The 20,779-nt window shown below is 32.5% G+C and overlaps 1 protein-coding gene across 2 annotated transcripts in view; it reads left to right on the forward strand.

Moving 5' to 3' along the window:
- LOC106104617 overlaps positions 1-20,779 on the forward strand; it is a 99,440-nt gene that overhangs the window by 8,840 nt on the left and 69,821 nt on the right. The window lies entirely within an intron of this gene.

Consider the following 20,779-nt stretch of genomic DNA (forward strand, 5'->3'; position numbering starts at 1 on the left):
AAATTAATTCTATAAAAACTGTTGCGAAACGCTTCATAACTTATGTAATAGCTAAGACATTTTCACACGCTATTAGCTTTATGCTACAGATTAAAAATAAAAACTTCATGCATGCGTTGAAAGAATAAATACGATTTGATATTTACGATATCTTTTTGTGACACGAAAGGTTTTTATTAAAAAAAATAATAAAAAAAAATCAAATAGAAGTATATTTCTTTAAATAAAGCATGTTTTTATTTATCCAAGGCTTAGAGCGAGCGCACACCTGAAACTTTACAATTACAGCACCGTTTAGTCTTGCTTTGATTCCTATGAGCTTGTATAGAGGTGCGCACATTATAAGATTTTTAGTTGTGCAACTAAACAGTTGTATTCGCTTCGAAACAATTGACAGTCGCACAACAGTTGGCCGATAGTTTAGCCAAGAGTGTGAGCTCGCTGTTAATGTGTAACAAAATATTTACTTCACAAATATAACAATTGAAACTTAATTATTTTTTATATCAAAACAATTGATTCATCATCTCCCCTGCCTTATCCTACTCCCGTGGGGTCGGTGCACCGGGTTTTCGTCCTCCAAAGCACTCTATCATCCATCATCTGTCTTGTTTTGGCTTACTTATTTATATCAGAACAATTGACTGCTCTAATAAGAGATATAAGAAAAACATTTGAACTATCGCAACATTATGTTAAATATGCACCAAACGAATACATAATGTAACTTTCTTCTAAAGCTCTCACTTATTATAATATTCTAATATGTATTGTGATTTGTTTTCTGCAACTTTCCTTATACTTATATAAACATTAACATTGTTATGATGTTGTTTTATAAGATGACTAGCTGATCCCGTGCGGGTTCATCCGCATGAAATTATTTTATTGTTTACATTTGTCAAATTCTCCATTGAATGTCAAAATTACCGCGATAACCTTGCTTCCTTAATGTTGACAACTCGTAGTCTACAGTCCCTTTCCTACATAGAGGTTTTTTCCAATTTATTTACCCCCTAAGTTTAATAGCGTAAAATATAAAGGCTAAAGCATGTCGTAAATTTAGGACTTTTTATTAAAGAAAGCTTTATTAAAAAATATGCTGTGATTGCTGACATCCTACGCCACGAAGTATTGTGTGTTTACACATTATTATTTTAGTATAGAAGTATAGACAACGTCATAGAAATTAAATTACGTGTTAGATAAGCGATGAGACAACGGTCAATCGACAATTAAATCTAATATCGTCATCATTCTTTAATAACAACTAACATTTCCAATAAAAAATAATTATTTAACACGTTACCGAATTAAATTTAGATAACTACAAGAATTACTTCATCTATTTAAATCCAAAACCTTCGAACAAATTGTCTTATTTACTCAATACGTAATATACACGCAAAAACAATTGCACCATAACGGATTGCTGCAAGAAAGCGATCACAGTAACGACTGAAAGTATATCAACAAAGATTGATTTCAGTTTGTGCCTACTTTTTATTCGCAATCAGTTTCGTAATGAAAATCAATTGCTGTCACTGGAGTGGCAGAATTTATACAGTTGTTTACATCAAAACCCACTTGCGGTCAGTTTTATCGGGGCCATATTACCTTATTAATTCGAATGAATTGTGTCTTATTACAACGTGACTAAGCGAATGATGCAACTCTGATTATTTATCTTTTCGCACCTTTTTTGCAAGTAAGTGTACAGAGCCGATTGTTGGATAAGACAATGGTAAAATCAGTTGGACAGTATCGTTCGGGTTTCGAAAGTGACCGTAATTTGTATGGAAATTGTGAGTGCCTTACGTGATGTCCTAGAGACCTTGTTACATGTTTTGACTTTTGCGTACATTTCTATGTTTTGTTATGAAATTACATAGCCTTTGTTTAAATTACCATTAATATTATGACGTTACAAATATCGAAGTTTTAGGGTTTAATTTTTTTCCATGTAATAGAAACACACGGTTGCAAAAAAAGGTTTTATTTATAACAAATTAGGTTTCACCCGCGTTACAAGAAATCTAGGTATAGTTAGTCTGCTAAGCATCAATTTCGACAGATTCACAAGTATTTTCACCCCACCTTGATTGCGGTATTCATAGAGAGTGTCGTTCTCGTAAATTTTACTGTACTGAATTTTTTGTACTACTTAGAATCCTTCAAGACGAAAACGAATTTTTTATATAACTGAACCCATCCTCTCTAGTGAACACTTTGGATCGATTGTCCTTACTTTATGATACAAACACAGTAAGCATTGTATTGCCAAAAAGATGTCTAAAATCATACATTTCTAAGTTAATTTGCATAACGGTTACATTGCATTTAATTGAACTCAAACTTGTATCTATTTAACAGTTGAAAGCATCGAACGGCGGAATGTATTCGGTTTAAACCGATTTAAAACATTAAAAACGTTAAATCGGCTTTAGCGTGCGTGAGTCTAACAAACCGTGTAATTGTACTGCAAAAAGTATTTTAGTGTTGTTAGCTTCGTGCCGTATGATCTGAACGCGCCGCTTGTGTACCATCTATATGTATTGACCCGTGAACGGTATCTTTTTATGTTATTGAATGTTTTGAGCCAAATGTATCTACGTTTTGATCCACTTTGTTGTTAAAGGCTATTGAATTTGTAATACAAATCTACATTGAGATTTAACAGATATTTTAGTTATCAACAAAATGTTAATAATAAGAGTTAGACTATTATTGAAATTATAGTACAATAAAATTAAGCAAAGGTCATGCATTTGAGGTGTCTATAGTAAGAAGTTTTTATGGCAATTAACTTGCATTTGAACACGTTCGAAATGCCAAATAAAATAAAGTAATGTAACATGTTTTAAATAGCATAATAATCAAAAGTTTATGCAGATGCACTTTTTACATTACTTTGTACAGTTCTGTCAAGCTTACTTGATAAGATCGAAGGAAGCGGATGCGGCAAGTATAAAAGGTTCTCAAAACACATTCACTTGGTAGCTCTTGATAATATAAATTTGTTTATAGAACGTTTCTCCCCTTTCAAGGTCATTTAATTGTTATTTAAGCAGTAAATTTCTTGTAAAAAATGACTATTAGTGAGAAATTAACGATAAATCGATACAATAATCGTACAACCAGTTAATTGTTATGCCAGTGATATTGAAATAAAGTGTCGGTGTTTATTTTCATAAAAGCTAAAAGCGCATGTTAACGCGATACCACCGTGCGACAGTAATCCGCGACTTTTTGCCTATACGAGTTCGTTGCGCAACGCGGTGAAATTTCGAAAGCAATATGCGTAAATAATTGGCTTTCTATATGCGATTTATTCAATACCACTTTTCTATCGTGTGATTTTAAAACCCATTATTCTCGCTTGTTTTTGGGGTTTGTATCGAAATGTTTAGATCGGTTGAAGTATACTATCATACTAATATTATAATTGCGAAAGTTAAGTGGATGGATGGATGTTTGTTAGAGTTTGTAGCCTAAACGGCTGAACGGATTTCGATGAAATTTGGTACAGATCTCGATGATAGTCTGTAAGAACACGTAGGCTATCTATTTTTGATTTTTTTTTAATTCCACGCGGAAGGAGTCGCCGGCGAAAACTAGTACTAACTAAAGTAACAAATGACACGATGCTGATAATCTGCTGTCAAAAACAAGTGGAATCGAGAAAATCTCTAGAGATATTTATTTTTGAGCTAAAGATTGAAGCTGATTGATTTCGTTTTTTTGATTTAAAAAAATAAAAATTTAGTTAGTTTTTTTTAATTCCAGGATTACAAAAATCCATCCTAGCATTTAAATCTTCCGTTGCTACTAATGCCTCTTTCTTCTTCTATACTAAACTATCAGATTTAAACTAGACTTTGATATTGTATCAATTCTGTTAAAATAAAATGAATTAGCTCCCGTACGTAGTAGAGTTACATCACATCAGCAAGTTATTTCCTCGCCGCGACAAATCGTAAATTGATTGTAACTGTTTATAATGCGATACGGAATCGATTAATTTTGATACTTGACCATTTGTACCGTGGTAACGTGACGGAATCAGGTTTAATATCGAAAACTTCAGAATAAAATGTTGTTTAGGAAATACAACTGTTCTAAAATCGTTACTGTACTTCTTAATTGTACTATTGGTACGAGTTGGTCTCCACCAAGAATTACTTGTCGTTATAAGTCTATTTGTAAAATCTTATATTTCTTAACCGTTGCAATTTATATTTTAAGCTTATGTTATGAAAATTCATTAATTAGTTTTGGAATTCGGTTTGAATAGGAACCGTGCACATCAGAATCTTTGCATCGAATGAATCGAATATTTTAGCAACTAATTCAGAAAATACACGACTATTTCGCATTTCGTATTAACTTCCTTGTGCAAATTACTTTACTAGAAGATATCACAAATATGGCGTTTGTCCAAACATAGTGTACTATGACGTCATACGACTGTAAAAGGTCAAATGTAAGCAGTCAACGTCATAAATGTAAACGACTAAAATAAGCAACACTAGCAGATGGTTAATGTAAATAAATCTCATCGAAAATTAGGCATGTTTTAACTGTTTTTATACACTTCTATACATTAGAGCATAATCTCAACGTAATAGTGACTGCTGAACCATTAATTCTAGTTGAAACTATAAAACATGTTTGCAATCAAGTACAAAGTACACAGTAGTTACAGGTTCTAACATGGTGAATTCCCTTACCTTAACTAAATAACGGCCCGTGCCTAGACCCCTGAGGGAGCCCTCGAGCCTTATACTCATAAACGAGGTTTAGACTAAGCGCCACCTATGCTCGGCCACCTCAAGCTCGGTGAATCTGTAAATGCCTCTGCAAGGCAAATAGTGGCATTTCAGTCAAAAGAAAAAAATCCCTTACTTCTAACGTTAGTGTTTTGTTTTAACTTCCGTAAAGGTTGGCATGTAAATTTGAGTCGCATAATTCTGTGACCCTGGTAACTTTAGTGTGAAGACAGATGTACCAACCACACGCAAGCATACCATAAGATTAGAATACACGAATCGGATTGCCTTTGTAGCATATTTTCACGCTTCAGCGCATTCGTGAGTTTGTGCATTCTTGAGTCCGTGTATGCTTGAGTCTGCGCTTGCTTGAGTATACGTAGACTGAGTTGCGTCCCGTCTATGCTCAGGCATCTCGCGCGTGAACATTTTTCGCTTTACAACTTTATTTGCTTCCGTATTCGCTCTGAGTCGACACATTCCTTACGTTTTACGGTAAATGTATACGCATTTCGGTATTCAATTAAACCTCTAATGATTCGATCAGTTAATTCTATTACTAGCTGTGTTCTGACGTTTAAGATTTTTAAACCTTTTCCTTAAAATAAACTACTTATTATTCAGGTAAAAATAGCAAATAAATGTTTGTTAACGTCTGTTAATATTTTTTTTTATAATATAAGGTGGCAAACGAGCAAGCGGCTATCTGAATCCACCTAAATGAAAAGCGACCGCTTCCCATAAGCATCCGCAATTGCAGATGCGTTGCCTACCCTTAATTGACGGAGGACTAAGAGGATTAAGAGGACATTTCCCCTTCTTATGCGTCTCATCCACCGTCAAATCCACTTTTCCTTCCCATCCTTTCCTATTAAGAAAAAGGTGGAAGGGAAAGATTGCTTCCACTTCACGCCTGTTAACAATAATTATTCCTTATTGCATTAGTCAGTTAGAATATGAGGAGTAAAAAAAATATATTGCACAGTCGATGAAATCATGTTCAGTTTAGGGAAGGTGGTTACTTTCATTTATATTGAATGTTAACACGTGAGTAAAATGTATTGCGTATAGTTGTGTATAGCATTTATGGTCGTAAACTGGTCCATTGTACTGACTTGACTCTTGAAGTGCAGCATCCTAAAACGTCGTAACAGTAATAAAGTACAAACGAAATTCAACCTTAAGATTGTAGAATAGAAATGGATGTTGTTTGTTTCAGTATTGATAAAAGTAAATGCTAATCGCTTTATTCTGTCTGTAGGTTCGAACCAAATGAACTGTCACTTATTTAACTAAGTTTAAAAGACAGGTTAAGTTTCTAATGTCAGGTCCTATTCTTTTTTTATTTATTTGCTATTGTTAAGAGTCGTTTCAAGTTCAGGAATTCGATTTGTTTAATTATACGTTTGTTAACGTTAAAAATCTATGAACAAAACTAACGGTATTTCCTGTTTGAATTAATTTTGCTTCGATTTTAAATGGAATCAGAGATTTTGTATTAAGAGTAATTATGATTGTGGTATTTGAGATCATCATGCTTGGTGATTTTACAATGGTTTTATATGTAACTGAACTTCCGAGAATGTAATTGTCGAAAGGTTAGTAACCTTTAGTTTATTCTCAGTTAAACTAAAATTAAAATAGAATATAGTTTTTGAATAACATAAGTAATAATTACCTGATTCCTACATCTTTTGATACTAACATAATATTAAATCTTAGAGCGGACGCACATCTTTGACAGTTTAAAACAATTGAATTGGCGGCGAAACACTCGACAATCGCACAACTGTCCTCCGATAGCTTAGTCAAAGGTGTGCGCTAATGTTATTTGAAATCTCTTAACAAACGACTTCAATGCCACTGACACGTCTCTAAACGTTTCGATGCGTAAACAACACACGTGTAAAAACAGGTGTAATACTTGTGTGCACAAACACACGTAAACAAGTCGTCTCTATATGGAATATGTGAAAACGTTGCGTGCGATACGAGATTTCTTTTAACATTCAAGGAGAGATACTGAACAGCCCATGATGTCGTAAATCCATTCATATGTCTTTTGGATACGGCCTCGTGAGTTTATGTTTTGTTATTTTATGAATAAAACAAATTTAATATGTTATCTCGTTTCTAAAATAATATTAAATTAGCTACTGTGTTTTTTAAGAACAACATGTTTCAAAGATAAAGTAAACTTTTAAAGAAATTCTACAACACAGCTTGTAAATTAGCAGACTAAAGTCATATACTAAATGTTACTATTAATAAATTATTACTTAAACACTTTTAGTAGAATACTAGCTTAGCCCGCGACTCCCTCCGCGTGGAATGAAAAAACAAAAGTAACCTCTACATCCATGTAAAAATTCATCGCTATCCGTTCAGTCGTTTAAGCAGCAAACTTTAAAAAAACATCCATACGTCAAAATTTCAAAATTTTCGCATTTATATTTTAGTAAGATAAGATTACTAATACCTAATTTTCCAAACAGCAATACACCATAGTCTTCTTACAAAAAACAATATAGAAATAATAGCAAGTAACCTGTTATATAGTTTGCGTAGCGCCTTTTATACGCACGACAATATTACAAGCTTAATTTAGCTCATAATGGCGTGCACGCAGTATGGGAACGTCGGGCATTATCAATGCTTATAGACAATATTGCACAGCGATAATACTCCATGACACAATTATACTCAACCACACCGTACGATTGTGTTACTAAGAAATGTAATAGCTCTAACAAATACAGCTAAGAACCTTGTTTAAAAACGGATAAATTTAGTCATTTGATATCATATTTCACACTAATGTGATTTATGAAAGATTAGATAGATGGATGTATGATTTTTTTATAGTATGTAGCCTAAACGGCTGAACACATCTTGATGCAATTTAGATGTAGAGGATAGTTTGGAAGAACGAACGGAGTCGCTGACGAAAGGTTGTTAACATTATTTGTTTGGAATCTTGTGTAATACCAGAGTGATTTACGAAGATCGTTTTTGTTACGTTATATAAAGAAAAGGTAAAAAAACTTATACCAAATTTAATCGAGATTCGTTCGCGCAGTAAACTCCAACAAACATCCATCCATGGGCATATGATTTGTGGTTCAGTGGGGCCATGGGTGGTCGTGTTAGACTGTAGATGAAACATACATCCATCCATATAATTTTTCTCATTTATAGTAGTAAGATTGTCTTGTATTTAGTTATTAAGAAGCGAGCTTGCTTTAATATTTATTGTCAGAAGGTTAGCCTTCGATTATTGTACATTACAGCTGACTCGTTTTTACCCTTATCTGGTAATTGGTGGATATCAACATGTATTTATAGATAATTGAAAATGTTCAACTATGTGTTATGAAGGATAATTAACTATATTTACAAACGCGAGTGTTGTGTAACGAATCTTACATGTTATTAACATCTGAAGTTGATCTAATGCTGTTTTAAATCCCTGGTTCAATCAGGATTAAATAGGGGTTATGAATTAGCGTCAACGGCTTAAAGTAATTGATACCGTGTATTTATGTTGGCTGCCAAGTGTTGTTTTATTATGGAGCAATTGTCTAACCCTCGTGTTCAGTTTATGTTGGCAATGATTACGGGAAATCTAGGCTTAATTATTTTAAGTGTCCCTTATAAGATTCTGTGTGTAGAGAATTATGGATTTTGGAATTATGAGTTTATCAAATATCGAAATTATTTTGTGTGATAGTTGTATCTCTTTGCAATAACGTTTTTATTAGGTCCTAATGTTTGTTCTACGTTTTACCTGTATTAGGTTTCTTAACATAATTGCTACAAAATTTCTAATCAGTTTATGCTGATGTTTGATGCTTTAACCTATACTCGTAGCTTGGTGTTTATTAGTCCTATTAACTTGGGAATCATTATGATCATCAGTTTACGTAAGGTTTCTTACTCGACTGCTTCTACTGCAAAACATTGCACTTTGTTGGGTGTTGTGAAAGGTAAAATTACAGTTTAAGTGACAGAAAAACGTTCTTAGACTTTTTTGGTTTGTTTCAATTATTTTTTTAATTTAAAAGTTATCTAGTAATGTTAATATTATGATAGATAATTTTGGAATTGTACATACAAAGGTTTTAGCCTAATTGGCTCCACAATGTTTTACTAACGTAGAAAATAATAATTTACTAATATATGTTGTAAAAATTTACGTGTTAAATATTTCCAATTTAATGATTTATATCTAAATGATATTCTGGAATTATCTCCGTCGACATTAGCGCTCCGCGTAACTTCCTCGGACGGAATAAAAGAGAAACTATGATAAAAAACTTATCGAGGTTCGCTCGCGTTGGAATCTAGACTTTGGCGGTCCATTCAGTTGTAACTGTTCCGTTATTTCTTTTTATTATCTGTGCCTGCTTTTATCTGTGACTATGTAACGATATGAACGTCAAAATATTTATAATCTATGGTTTTCAAATTTCGTTTCATCTTGAAACAAACAGTTACGCTTTTAACTCTTTGATTATTTCTTAGTATATAATAACAACTGGGGTTTAAAATATTAATTAAAAAAAAGAAAAAAAATGAATGACACATTTTGATAACCAGTTTACATTAAATTTAAATAATCATTTAATACGTTTTAAATAATCTTTCATGATTATAATATTTTCATGAACATTATAGCCAACTATAACAAAGGGCGGCTTAATGTATGAAGCATTATGTATCAATTAACTCGAGCTATTGTGATACATTATTAACAATGTAGAAGCACAATACATAATTACAAATATCTATGTTGAAACAGTATACAATTAAGTCGAACTGAGCAATGCCCATAATATGGAGCCCTTAGCTTTTTGATTAACACACATAATAATAACTAGCTATTGCTCGCGACTTCGTCCACCTGAAACCAAAAAAAATGTAAAAAAGCCTATGCTATTCATCAATAACATAGTTTATAATGGGTAAGGATTTTTTGAAATATGACCAGTAGATTTTGAGTTCTTTCAATATGTACAAAAATCTAAAAATACAAATCTTTCCTGTTTATTATATTAGTATAGTATGTTACCTAAAATTTAATGTTTAATTACATAGGAATTCAATCTTTAAACACCAACAGAAAGTGTTTAAGCGTGAAAAGAAATTACATTAACCAAACGTTTTAACGATTCAATGAAGCAAAGCTGCATATTGAACAAAATTGTTAGTTTCAAGTTCAATGGAAAATAGATCTAATGGCATTGAACATAAGACTGAATTCGATGGTAAATTATCTTTGTATTCGCAATGCAGACGACAGATGTTTTCGAAATGCCACTCGAAGTGGAAAATTGTTAGATTTCGTATCGGGGTCAGTGTCCGGTGACGTCGTATCGAGATTGCTCTCTGAATCTCTATCGTTAAAGACAAAAGATGTCAATAGCCGGTGGTCGAACGAAACTAGACCAATTGTTTGGGAGAGACAAAATGAATAATGTTTACTTATTACATAAATTTAGGTTATTTTATGTAGAGAAATACTCTCCATAGAAAACTAAAATAACTATTAAAATAAATTAACATCTGTCAGAATGTGAGAGGGCCTTACAAAGCCTAGTGTTTTATATTTCTTCTTTCTATGGATTCAGTCGCTTGCAAAAACAACTTTTGGAACATCCATAATTTGTAAGGGCAGCAAAATTATCTACTTCTTCCTACTAACTACTACTAACCTGATTGTAAACACAATTAATAGTTTCATTCATAGAAAACATTCCATCGTTTGACGGAAATGGTCCTTAATTAAAAATAACATATCTAATGACGTATACACGTTTGTTTTGAATTAGTTCGTGAGACCATACAATTGTCTATCAAACAATGTGACGCAACGCTTTGTTCCATAAGTCAAGGACCTCGCCTTGTGTTTTAATCGACCATTTCCAGTTTCTCGAAACGTGTATAGAATTATTCCCTTCCTTCGATCTTATCTATAGCTATTAAGATTTCAAAACATAGTAATCCGTAGTCACGAATACCGTTTGAGATATTTAGTGCGGCCGTGACGACTTTGGAAATGGAGAACATCTATCTTTACTACACCTTTTCATAATACTAGAAAAAAAAACGACTTCTATCAAAAAACAAACGAAAGCGATGTACGAAGACTTGAAAGAACTTAAAAGTACTGGTAATTTTTGTTACCAATATACCATTTGCATTTGTCTGTATAAAATGTTGATATACTTAAAATAATGATAAAGTTTTTAATAATTCAAGGTAATAAAATAAGCAAGGTTATTCCGAGGTCCCCGTTCGCAACATGAGACAGATCTCGCCGATAACCTAGACTACCAGTTTAAAGATCCGGCTGTGGTTTAGGTGTCAATGTCTTGAATTGTTTGCTCTTTGTTCATATAATTTACTCTTTGACGCATATGTATTGAATAACAAAATGAATAAAAAACGTCCTGAATCAAATGACATCTAAATTTTTATTTTTTAAAGAATTTGTTGTTATTAAAAATACAGTATGAAGTACAACATAACGGGTTATCCCCAACCGTCACCCCGATCCGTCCCCGCGTGGGGACAAATGAGAATAAAAAGTTTCACCCGTCCCACCGTTTAGTACCACTATCACCAATAAAGTGACAGATGAAACCGTTAACCAAGAAAATAAGTTCCAACCGTCCCCTCGTCGCAAAATGTGGGACGGATGAAACATTCTACTCTCATCTGTCCCCACATGGGGACAGAGCGGGCAGACGGTTGGGAATAATCCAACATAACTGAATTATCATCTTGTTTTACATGTCTTATGAAAATTTGAATTAAGCTGACAGTTTAGCATTTCTTTTGACCAGTTACAATTGCAAGAATGCCAGTTTAATGGAGGATCCGATCTCACCTTCCACAACCGCGTGGCTTTCGCGCAACTTCCTGCCACCCAACCACATACAACCGACTTCTATAACGATTTGTCTTTGTTACTATTTGTCTTGGCACCTATTATTTCGGAAATACCTATGTATATCTCAAGAAGAATATAACATTTGTTACAAGCTGTGGTTCGCGACTTCGTCTACAAGAAATACAAAAATGTAGTCTATGTTATCTAACGATAATGTAGCTTTCTAATGGTGAAAGAATTTTTTGAATCAGCCTAGTAGTTTTTGATTTATTTCAATACATGCAAATTTTTCTTTCTATGTATAATTTAGGATACAACTGTACTGCCGTCCAAACGCATTATAAATCGCATTCGGGTAAAATTTTATTCATCTGGCGCCTTCATGCGATATATAGACATCGTATAGTTTGAATTTTGTAATAAACTTTTGACATTAAACCAATGATTTTAAGAGAAAAGTGTTACTTGAGATTTAATAGCGTAAATGAACCAAGTGAAAGATTTACTGCAGTTAAAGAACTTTTTTTTCGAAAAAATACAAAATGTCGTATGTCTGTAAAGTTTTCCGAGAAAAAAATTTGTAAAAGTTTGAACGAGTTCTTTTTAAAATGTAGAGTCTAGCATTCTCTGGTAACGACCTCTGGCGTCACGCCTCACTAATTCCTGTAATAAGATCGCCCCGATACACGCCGCTCGCTGGAAATCTAGATTTACACTAACGTTAGGGTTGTCGACTCTCTAATCTCCAATAAAACTTTCGGTATCATCTCATCTATTCACTTAAGATGAGTCTGATTTCCTTTTACTTCATCTATACTAGTATTAAGAGAAAAGATTTGTATTTTTGTCTGTATTGAAATAATTCCAAAACTTCTGGGTTGTTCCAAAAATCTTTAACCAATAAAAAACTACTTTATCAGTGAGTAACATATATTTCTTAACATTATTGAATTTCAAAAATTATAAATATACTATGAGTTGTTGGTTAATATGAACGAAGAAAGAAATCAAGACTTAAAAATGAAATCTTGTCAAAAAAACATCACAGAAAGCCATCGTTAATTTCACGAAAGCTTTATTTCTAAACTATCATGTATTACGATTAATAATAAAACAAATTAGAATAAACATATTAAATCAGCATTTGTATATTTCTTAACATTTAGAGTACATTTTATAAACATAACCGAGATTCATCGGTGAATTAACTTTATTTACATAGTCACAGCGAAGCAACTTATGTTTATGCATACACAACACCACTTCCATTTCTTCCTTTATAAATATCTCAACAGTTATTCGTAATTGTTTAATAGTGTAACATAAAACGTCAAATACTCCAGCATTTAATTTTATACTAATGTTATAAATGCGATAGTTTAGATGGATGGATGGATATTGAGTCTGTAGCCTAAACAGTTGAACGGATTTCGATGAAATTTGGCATGGACGTACATAGATGATAGACTAGAAGAACACATACTCACTTTTTTTTAAGTACACGCGGCCCGTGTCGCAGACAAAAGTAAGTTATTACTAGCTTTCGCCCGCGACTTCGTGCGTGGGATTAAAAAAATAAAAAAGTAGTCTATGTGTTCTTCCAGACTATGTTCCACTTCGATGCCAAATTTCATCTTAGATACGTTCTGCCGTTTTGACTACAAACTCTAACAAACATCTATCCATCCATCGAAACTTTCGCATTTAAAATATTAGTAACTATGATTATAAAGTCCAAAGAATTACAACTTAAACGTTTTATAGTGTCGTAATACAATTACAAGTTGACATTTGCAAAATGTACTCATCTAATTAGTGAAATAACCACTGAGCCGTGTAAGCCAGAGGTTACTCAACCTAAGCCTTTATCTCGTTTCCGTGTCGTCAATCAACACAAGATTCTCATTTGTCGTGAGAAAAAGGAAGCCATCTTGACTTTCACCCGCCATTAACGGTTCTATGTTTACTTTTTCGCGTTCAAGTATTTGTTTGACAATTGTTTCTTGTTAGAATTTTTTTTGGAATGACACTTCAACGCTTTCTGTTGTTCACTTTGTAAAGGTTTTAGTTTGTACTAAAGGGAATAACCGTTTAATAAATAGAAATAAAAAAGCCTCTATATTCCTACATAGTGATTATAATTTACATTACAATTTTTCTTTTAATTAACTACTTAATTAGACATTTAAAAATTCTATGTAATAGATCGATGGATGTAAATTACATTAAAAGTAAGTAGACTAGTTGGTATTTTTTATTACGTCTTAGTTGCGGGTACCTCTCTGCGAGTAAAGGCCTCTTCCAAAGCCAGCCAGTTTTCTCTTGATTTTGCGAATTCGATCCACTGTGGTCTTACTGTTTTCTTTACATGTTCTTATCTATTATAAGGTCCCACTCTCTTTTGTTTTCCTTGAGGTTCTTTCGTAGTAATTCTTTTAGGAAAATAAAACATCTCGACAATCTGTAGATCGATATTTAATCTGTGTAATCTAAGATTTCGTACAAGCTCTATTAGGAGGTTGGCATTTACTTTTTAGTTTGTCTTCCTTTTATATGTCTTATTGCAATAAGTTAACGTAATGTCTACTAAGTAATTTTTAAACTGTACAATCTGGTAAATTGTGTGAGTAATTGATTTCGCATATGTATGTAACGACATCGGTAAAAACAACAAAATTTCGACGGAAAGCCTTATAAACGGTAGATACTTTATCGGTTATAATAATTGTCAGTTTTGACTAATAAAGAAACCATTTAATGATAAAACAAATTATTAGAAATAAATGGTATTTTAATAATGTTTACACTTAGGGACTAGCCCACCACTGGCTGGTAGCTCCGATAGCTTAAAAATAAGTCAGATAAGGGAACAAAATCAGATATTTCCATCATTTACACGTTGGATTGTTATCAGACAATTTACAATTTGGTGGGACAGGCCAATACTGCAGCTATCTAATGCTTATTCTATTCACCACAATTCGTTAGATTCTTGGACATACGGTAATTTCTAAATATATCCTTGTATTGTATTGATCTTCAAAGAGGGCGATGGTACGTGTGTGACCGGCGACGAATACGCAATCAACGAAACGACAACGGCCGCGAATAGAAAGCACGTGAAACTTATCGCACGGATTAAATTTGGTTAAATAGTCAACGAAAGTGCTTTTCTTTTGAGTACAATGCAGTTGATAATTCATATATCTTCGCCTATTAAAAGTATACAGACCTTATTATAGACTTGTATCGTTACTTTACTTACGAGATTCTTATTTTTCACAACGGTTACTAAATTTTAAAGAAAGATTTCCTGTCTGATTACACAGTATACATTTATAATTCTATTCTAATATTGTAAAGAGGATTTTTATTTTTTGAAATAACTCAAAAATTACTGGGCCATATAAAAACATTAAAAAGCTACGTTGTCATTGAGTAACATAGACTATATTTTGTATTCTAATAAGACTAAACTAAGACATAAATTTGACCTTACCTCAAATAGGAAAAACAAGACGAAGATATCTCAAGCGTGTTTATCGTCAGTTAAAAACCATTATAAAATAACGTATATTTATGAAGCATGCATTTAGGTTAATGCATTATGTTTATCTAAACATAGGTGCAAACGAATTAACAATACATGTTGATCCATCGAGTCTGTAATCACGTCTAACACATGAATAATTAACAAGCTGACACAACGAACACCGACACGTGTCTAATTCCATTGAAAGCCCGATCGCGTGGTTTTATCAGTGTCCACAATTACATCATGAGATTTGACGCTCCTCGTTTAAACAGTGCTAATGCGTTATTGTTTTGTTAATAGTTTAGGATTAAGAGATTAGATACATGTAATTTTGTTAACAAACAAACGTTTATTTCGTTTTCTAAAACTTTCATGCCATGTTTTACTTCTTACGGGTATATTACTCGTATAAGTGCAAAGTTTGTGTGTTAGATTGTGACATCTAAATTGCTGAATGGATCTCGATGAAATTTGCCATTGATGTGAAGCATGGCCTGGAAGAACACATCGGGTACTTACTTTTGTATTTATTTTTAATACGTAGCGGACAGAGTCGCGGGCAAAAGCTAGTGTTTTAAACATTATGGACAATATAAAAAATCTATAACAATACTATTTTAAATTAAATTCTTTGAATTAAACTAAATACAATTAATTGTAACTACACAATTTCTTAGCGTGCATTGGTTATCGTTCATTCAATACATAGTGGATACATTTTTAATTTTATGTACTGGAGTTTTGTGTAGAGATATAATATCTCTATTACTCACATTACAAGATGTAAAGTAATTTAAGCGATATACATATATGCATTTATGTATGCCGACACTAAAGATATTAAAAGAAGGCAAAGAACTTTGACGTCTTCTTACGAAGTTCCGACGCAAACTTCTCAAAGCATGTGCTATAGCTTCTGAAATTTGAATTTATTAAGTAATTTGGATAAACTTCCTTTAAGATGTTAAAACTTTTCAAAGCATAATACGTTGTTTATTCACATTAATATTATATGTTAACTTTATTACTTACTAAGTAATGTTTAAGTTAAGTTTTTGTGTAACGAATTTTAAAGAGATATAAAGCTGTGGTTACGACTATTGTAATGTAACTAGATATTTTTTTTATCCCGTCAAATGCACTTTTCCTTCCCATCCTTTCCTCTTAAGAAAAGGGTGGAAAGGGAATGGGACTAAAATTAGGCCTCCGGCGCCACACTCATTAGACGAAACGCAGAATTACTCCCACTTCACGCCTGTTTTCTGTGTGGTCGTGGTATTACACCGGGCGAGCCGGTCCATTCTTGCGCAGATGTTAAAGCGGGCTCTACCACTGTATTCCGATTATGTAATTGAAAACTTTATATTGATTTATGTGCACACTATTATTCAAAATCTATAAATACTTTTACAAAGAGGAAAGATTTGTATGTATAAGAATTACTCAAAAACTAATGGGCCGATTTTAAAAATTCTTACACCGTTACACACGTAATTTATCTGTGAATAACATAGGCTATTTTTTTAAAGTCGCGAACAACAGCTAGTACATATAAGTTAACAATATTACCTCAAAGTAAACTGCTTAATTTACGAGAACATTTTTAATTAAGCTAACCGCCGAATTCATATAAAAGTTTTCTAAACACAAAGTGCATTCATTAGTATTTCGTGTGAAAAGGTGGGAGGTAAAGAATTCTTTGGTCGCAGTGACATTTACGGGGAACGTTGTTTTGAATACTAATGAACTACGTTTTACCAACAATTTGAACCCTTTTGAGTTCCTTTTACATGTCATATTACGTTAGAAAAGTTGTTCCTTTTAATTTTTTGTAATTCATTCTAATTAGAATTAATTGAATTAGTTATGTTAAGTTACAAAAACATATATTTGTAGCTCGAATCGAGAAATTTTAATTTTAAACATACCTCTATTTTCAATTAACGATGTCGCTAAAGGTTATTCCACTTAACTAACAATTAAAATGTAATTAAAATATTCATTTAATTGTTGCATTAAGCAATATAAGCAAAGGAATATATCATATTTTTATCTAAAAACATTAAAATCATTAGAAACTTATTGTGTTACAAGCCTCATTAACACGTATTCGTATGACCGTGAAATAAAATATGGTTGGGACGTGAGCGTTACTAAGTCACCGTATCAACTTATTTTTACATAGTATGAAATACAGAGACTTAAATTTAGAAGGAATTTAGACATCGAAGGACTATTAGTGAAATGGTAAAGGAGACGGGATATCATTAGTCGGCTTGAATCCCAGCATTTTGCTCTCAACTAAATCTTACCAGTAAAGATATAAGCTGATAAGTTGACAGTTAATATACTATTAAATTTGTAAAAAATTGTAATCCATATTAATTTTGAATTTATTGATAGATTGTAAACTGTCAAAGGCACATTTTATCTATATCTATATCGATATCTATATCTACATCTACATCTACATCTACATCTACATCTACATCTACATCTACATCTACATCTACATCTACATCTACATCTACATCTACATCTACATCCACATCCACATCCACATCCACATCCACATCTACATCTACATCTACATCTACATCTACATCTACGTCTACATCTACATCTACATCTATAACTGGTATACAAATGAAATATTTGTATTTTTGGACTTTTTTTGCTGTGCCGATTCTTATTCTTTCACCGTTAGAAAGGTAATTAATCTGTGAGTAACATAGGCTATGTTTTTTGTTAATTTTTAATTTCACGGGGGCGAAGTCACGAGCAAAAGCTAGTAGCTAATACTTTACCACTACATTTTAAATTATATTAACCGGTTACAATTTGTTTGGTTTGTCTTACCCAACATTCTGTCCTTTAATTAAAATATTTGTAATGCCTGTGTTTACTCAAGTGCTTTTACATGGCCCTTGTTTGTGGAATGTGCAAATATTGCTCAAAACTTTCCGTCCGAGGATACATTCGAGAAAGGGGAAAACATTTTAAAGTTTGTTACAACATTAAAGAGAATTTAGTTTGAATTGATTTTAATAATTATTAAATTTTTAAAAACTTAGATGTAATTTTAAGTAATGGATTAAGTTGTTCACCTTTTACGATTGTCAATTGTTTCGCAACCCAATCAACTGTTTATTTGCACAACTAAAAATCTCTCACAGGTAGCAAAGCGAGACTAAATAGTTCTGCGATAGTTTAGTCAAAGGCGCACGCTATAAGTAAGCAGAGTAAGTAGACGATGTAACGAACTTGCCTGTTTGACACGGACCTGTTATCCTCATACTAATGAGCATATGAAAAAAGTTTAGAAACATGTCCATTGTTACTTACGTCATACAAAAGAATCGATCTGTTAAAACATTCAGAAATACAACATTTAAAATGGATACGTTCACAAAACGTGTGTGATCTCAGGTGTTTGTACGAGTTTTTATTGTACTCGTAACATTAGAATATTTAACCGACTCTTGTTTGTAGATAAACAATTTAATATTTCATTATTTGGTTCGGAAATTTTGACAGTAGAAAAAAAAATAACTACCCCGAATATGAGAAAATTTCTGAAACTAAACTTATTTTACCAAAAAAATATATAAAATGTTAATCTAGAATGTGTTTCGGTAATTTTTTCTTCTTTAAATATGCATGGGTTTGATTGACAGGGGTTAGTTACGCACTTGTTTTTCCATAGTTATTTATGTAACGTTATGTGCTAACACGTTACGATAATTGTTATAGTTATCCGTTACTCGTTGTCTTAATAATTGGTCTATTGTATATTGTTTTGTAATGTATGAAGTATGAGAAAGTTAGACTTCAGAGTATTTACCGACTTTAGTTTTAGTCGATGTATTTAGTTATTTTGATGGTGTTTCTGTATTTTGTATTCAATGTCATCTTTTAAGTTTATTTTAATCTTGTTTGGTGCTGTCTTTATACGTTATGTGATCATTTTTATTCAAAACAAAAGAATGTCTCGATTTCTTACTTGCGTTCGCGCATTTCGTCACTTTATAACTTTTTATTTGTTCTTTAGTTAGTTTATGAAATCACAATATGGCGATGTTATAAACATGAAATGGTGCATTTAAGAAACGAATTAAGCGAGTGTTTTCAAAATGGTAGCTATTCGATTTGATTCTTGCCGAGAACGGCGGGCAATAGAATTTAAAATTGGAACATTAGTAGGGGAACGTTATCGATGAATACGTTAGTTGAATTTAAATAAAATGAAGTTTGTTGACTACGTAAATTGATTCTTGAACGCTTTGCTTTCGATTCGCAGTCTTTAGCTGCAAGTTAAGTTTATTTTAAGATAGAAATTAGCATGTCTTGGTACTTGATTTTTACGTTTTTATAGTCATTTCCTTCCGGATAATCGTGGGAACATTTCACAATGTCTTTACAAATTACGTGACTGTAACACGCCAGTCATTTACACGTTTTAAATCTTGTTTATGCCAATGAGTGTACCACGAAAGTATTCTTAAAAATTCCTTGCATCTAAAATTCTAATTCTATAGAACTTTTGGCGTATTCTTCAATTATTATTTCTGTATATTGTAAGATAAATTAGTAGATAAATATAATTATAAAACTGTTTAGGATTCAACAACCGTTCGTTGTAGAGTTCAACCGCACTTGCGCCATGCATTCATCACTCAACTGCACGTCGTCAACGCCGATGAGTACTTGTATGGTACAAGTGTTCAGATTAAAGCGTGTGATTAAAATTGCCGTAAAATATATTTTTTTGTTTGCGATAAGAAAAAATGTAATTTATGTTACTGTGATTTCAATTAAATATTTACAATTGTAAATTGTAAGATTTGGAGTACTTAATACATATGTTTAACAGCAATATAAACAAAAATTGATTTTAACAAATGAATAAAGTAAATACCTAATGCACAGACTTAAAAAGCATGAACTATATTGATTATTGTTATTTATTATTTTAAAATATCCCATCTACTTCTAATCTACCCTTACGAAGCCAAGGCTGCTAATATGATAAAAAGTGGAGGATCAATTCCATAATGGCTTGTCTCTTATCGCTACAATCTTATCACATGTAAACAAAGTCAACGTACTGAATTATGAAACAGATCTTGCATAATGACGATATTTTTATGATTCGATTTTACCATGCTGTATTTGTAGTTGTTCAGAATAGTGATTATAAAATCGAGATGTATTTTGATGACTGTACACACAGTTCATAACTGTAACCATCGAGTTCCATCTCGGTTGTTGACATTATCGACAAAGCGCGACGGCCAAGGGACCGGAATGTTCCGATGAAAGAGATCTCGGCCGATTTTCTTTAGTTGCACTTTCTCCGTTCCTTTCAGGCCATCTGATCCTTGTAAGGTGATTCGAAGTACCGTTTTTTACTCGTTGACTCACCGTGAATTTTCAAACGCACCTTGTTTTGTTTTATTTGACCAATAAATTTATCAAGGCCATACGTGGGTTGTGACATCCTTAATTGTCCTTTCATGTCAAACTAAATGTAGTAGAAAATACAAATACGTTTTTATTGAATTGAATACTAAAGTGAAG

Source organism: Papilio polytes, unplaced genomic scaffold, assembly GCF_000836215.1.
Source record: "Papilio polytes unplaced genomic scaffold, Ppol_1.0 DF823510.1, whole genome shotgun sequence".
Classification (NCBI taxonomy): domain Eukaryota; kingdom Metazoa; phylum Arthropoda; class Insecta; order Lepidoptera; family Papilionidae; genus Papilio; species Papilio polytes.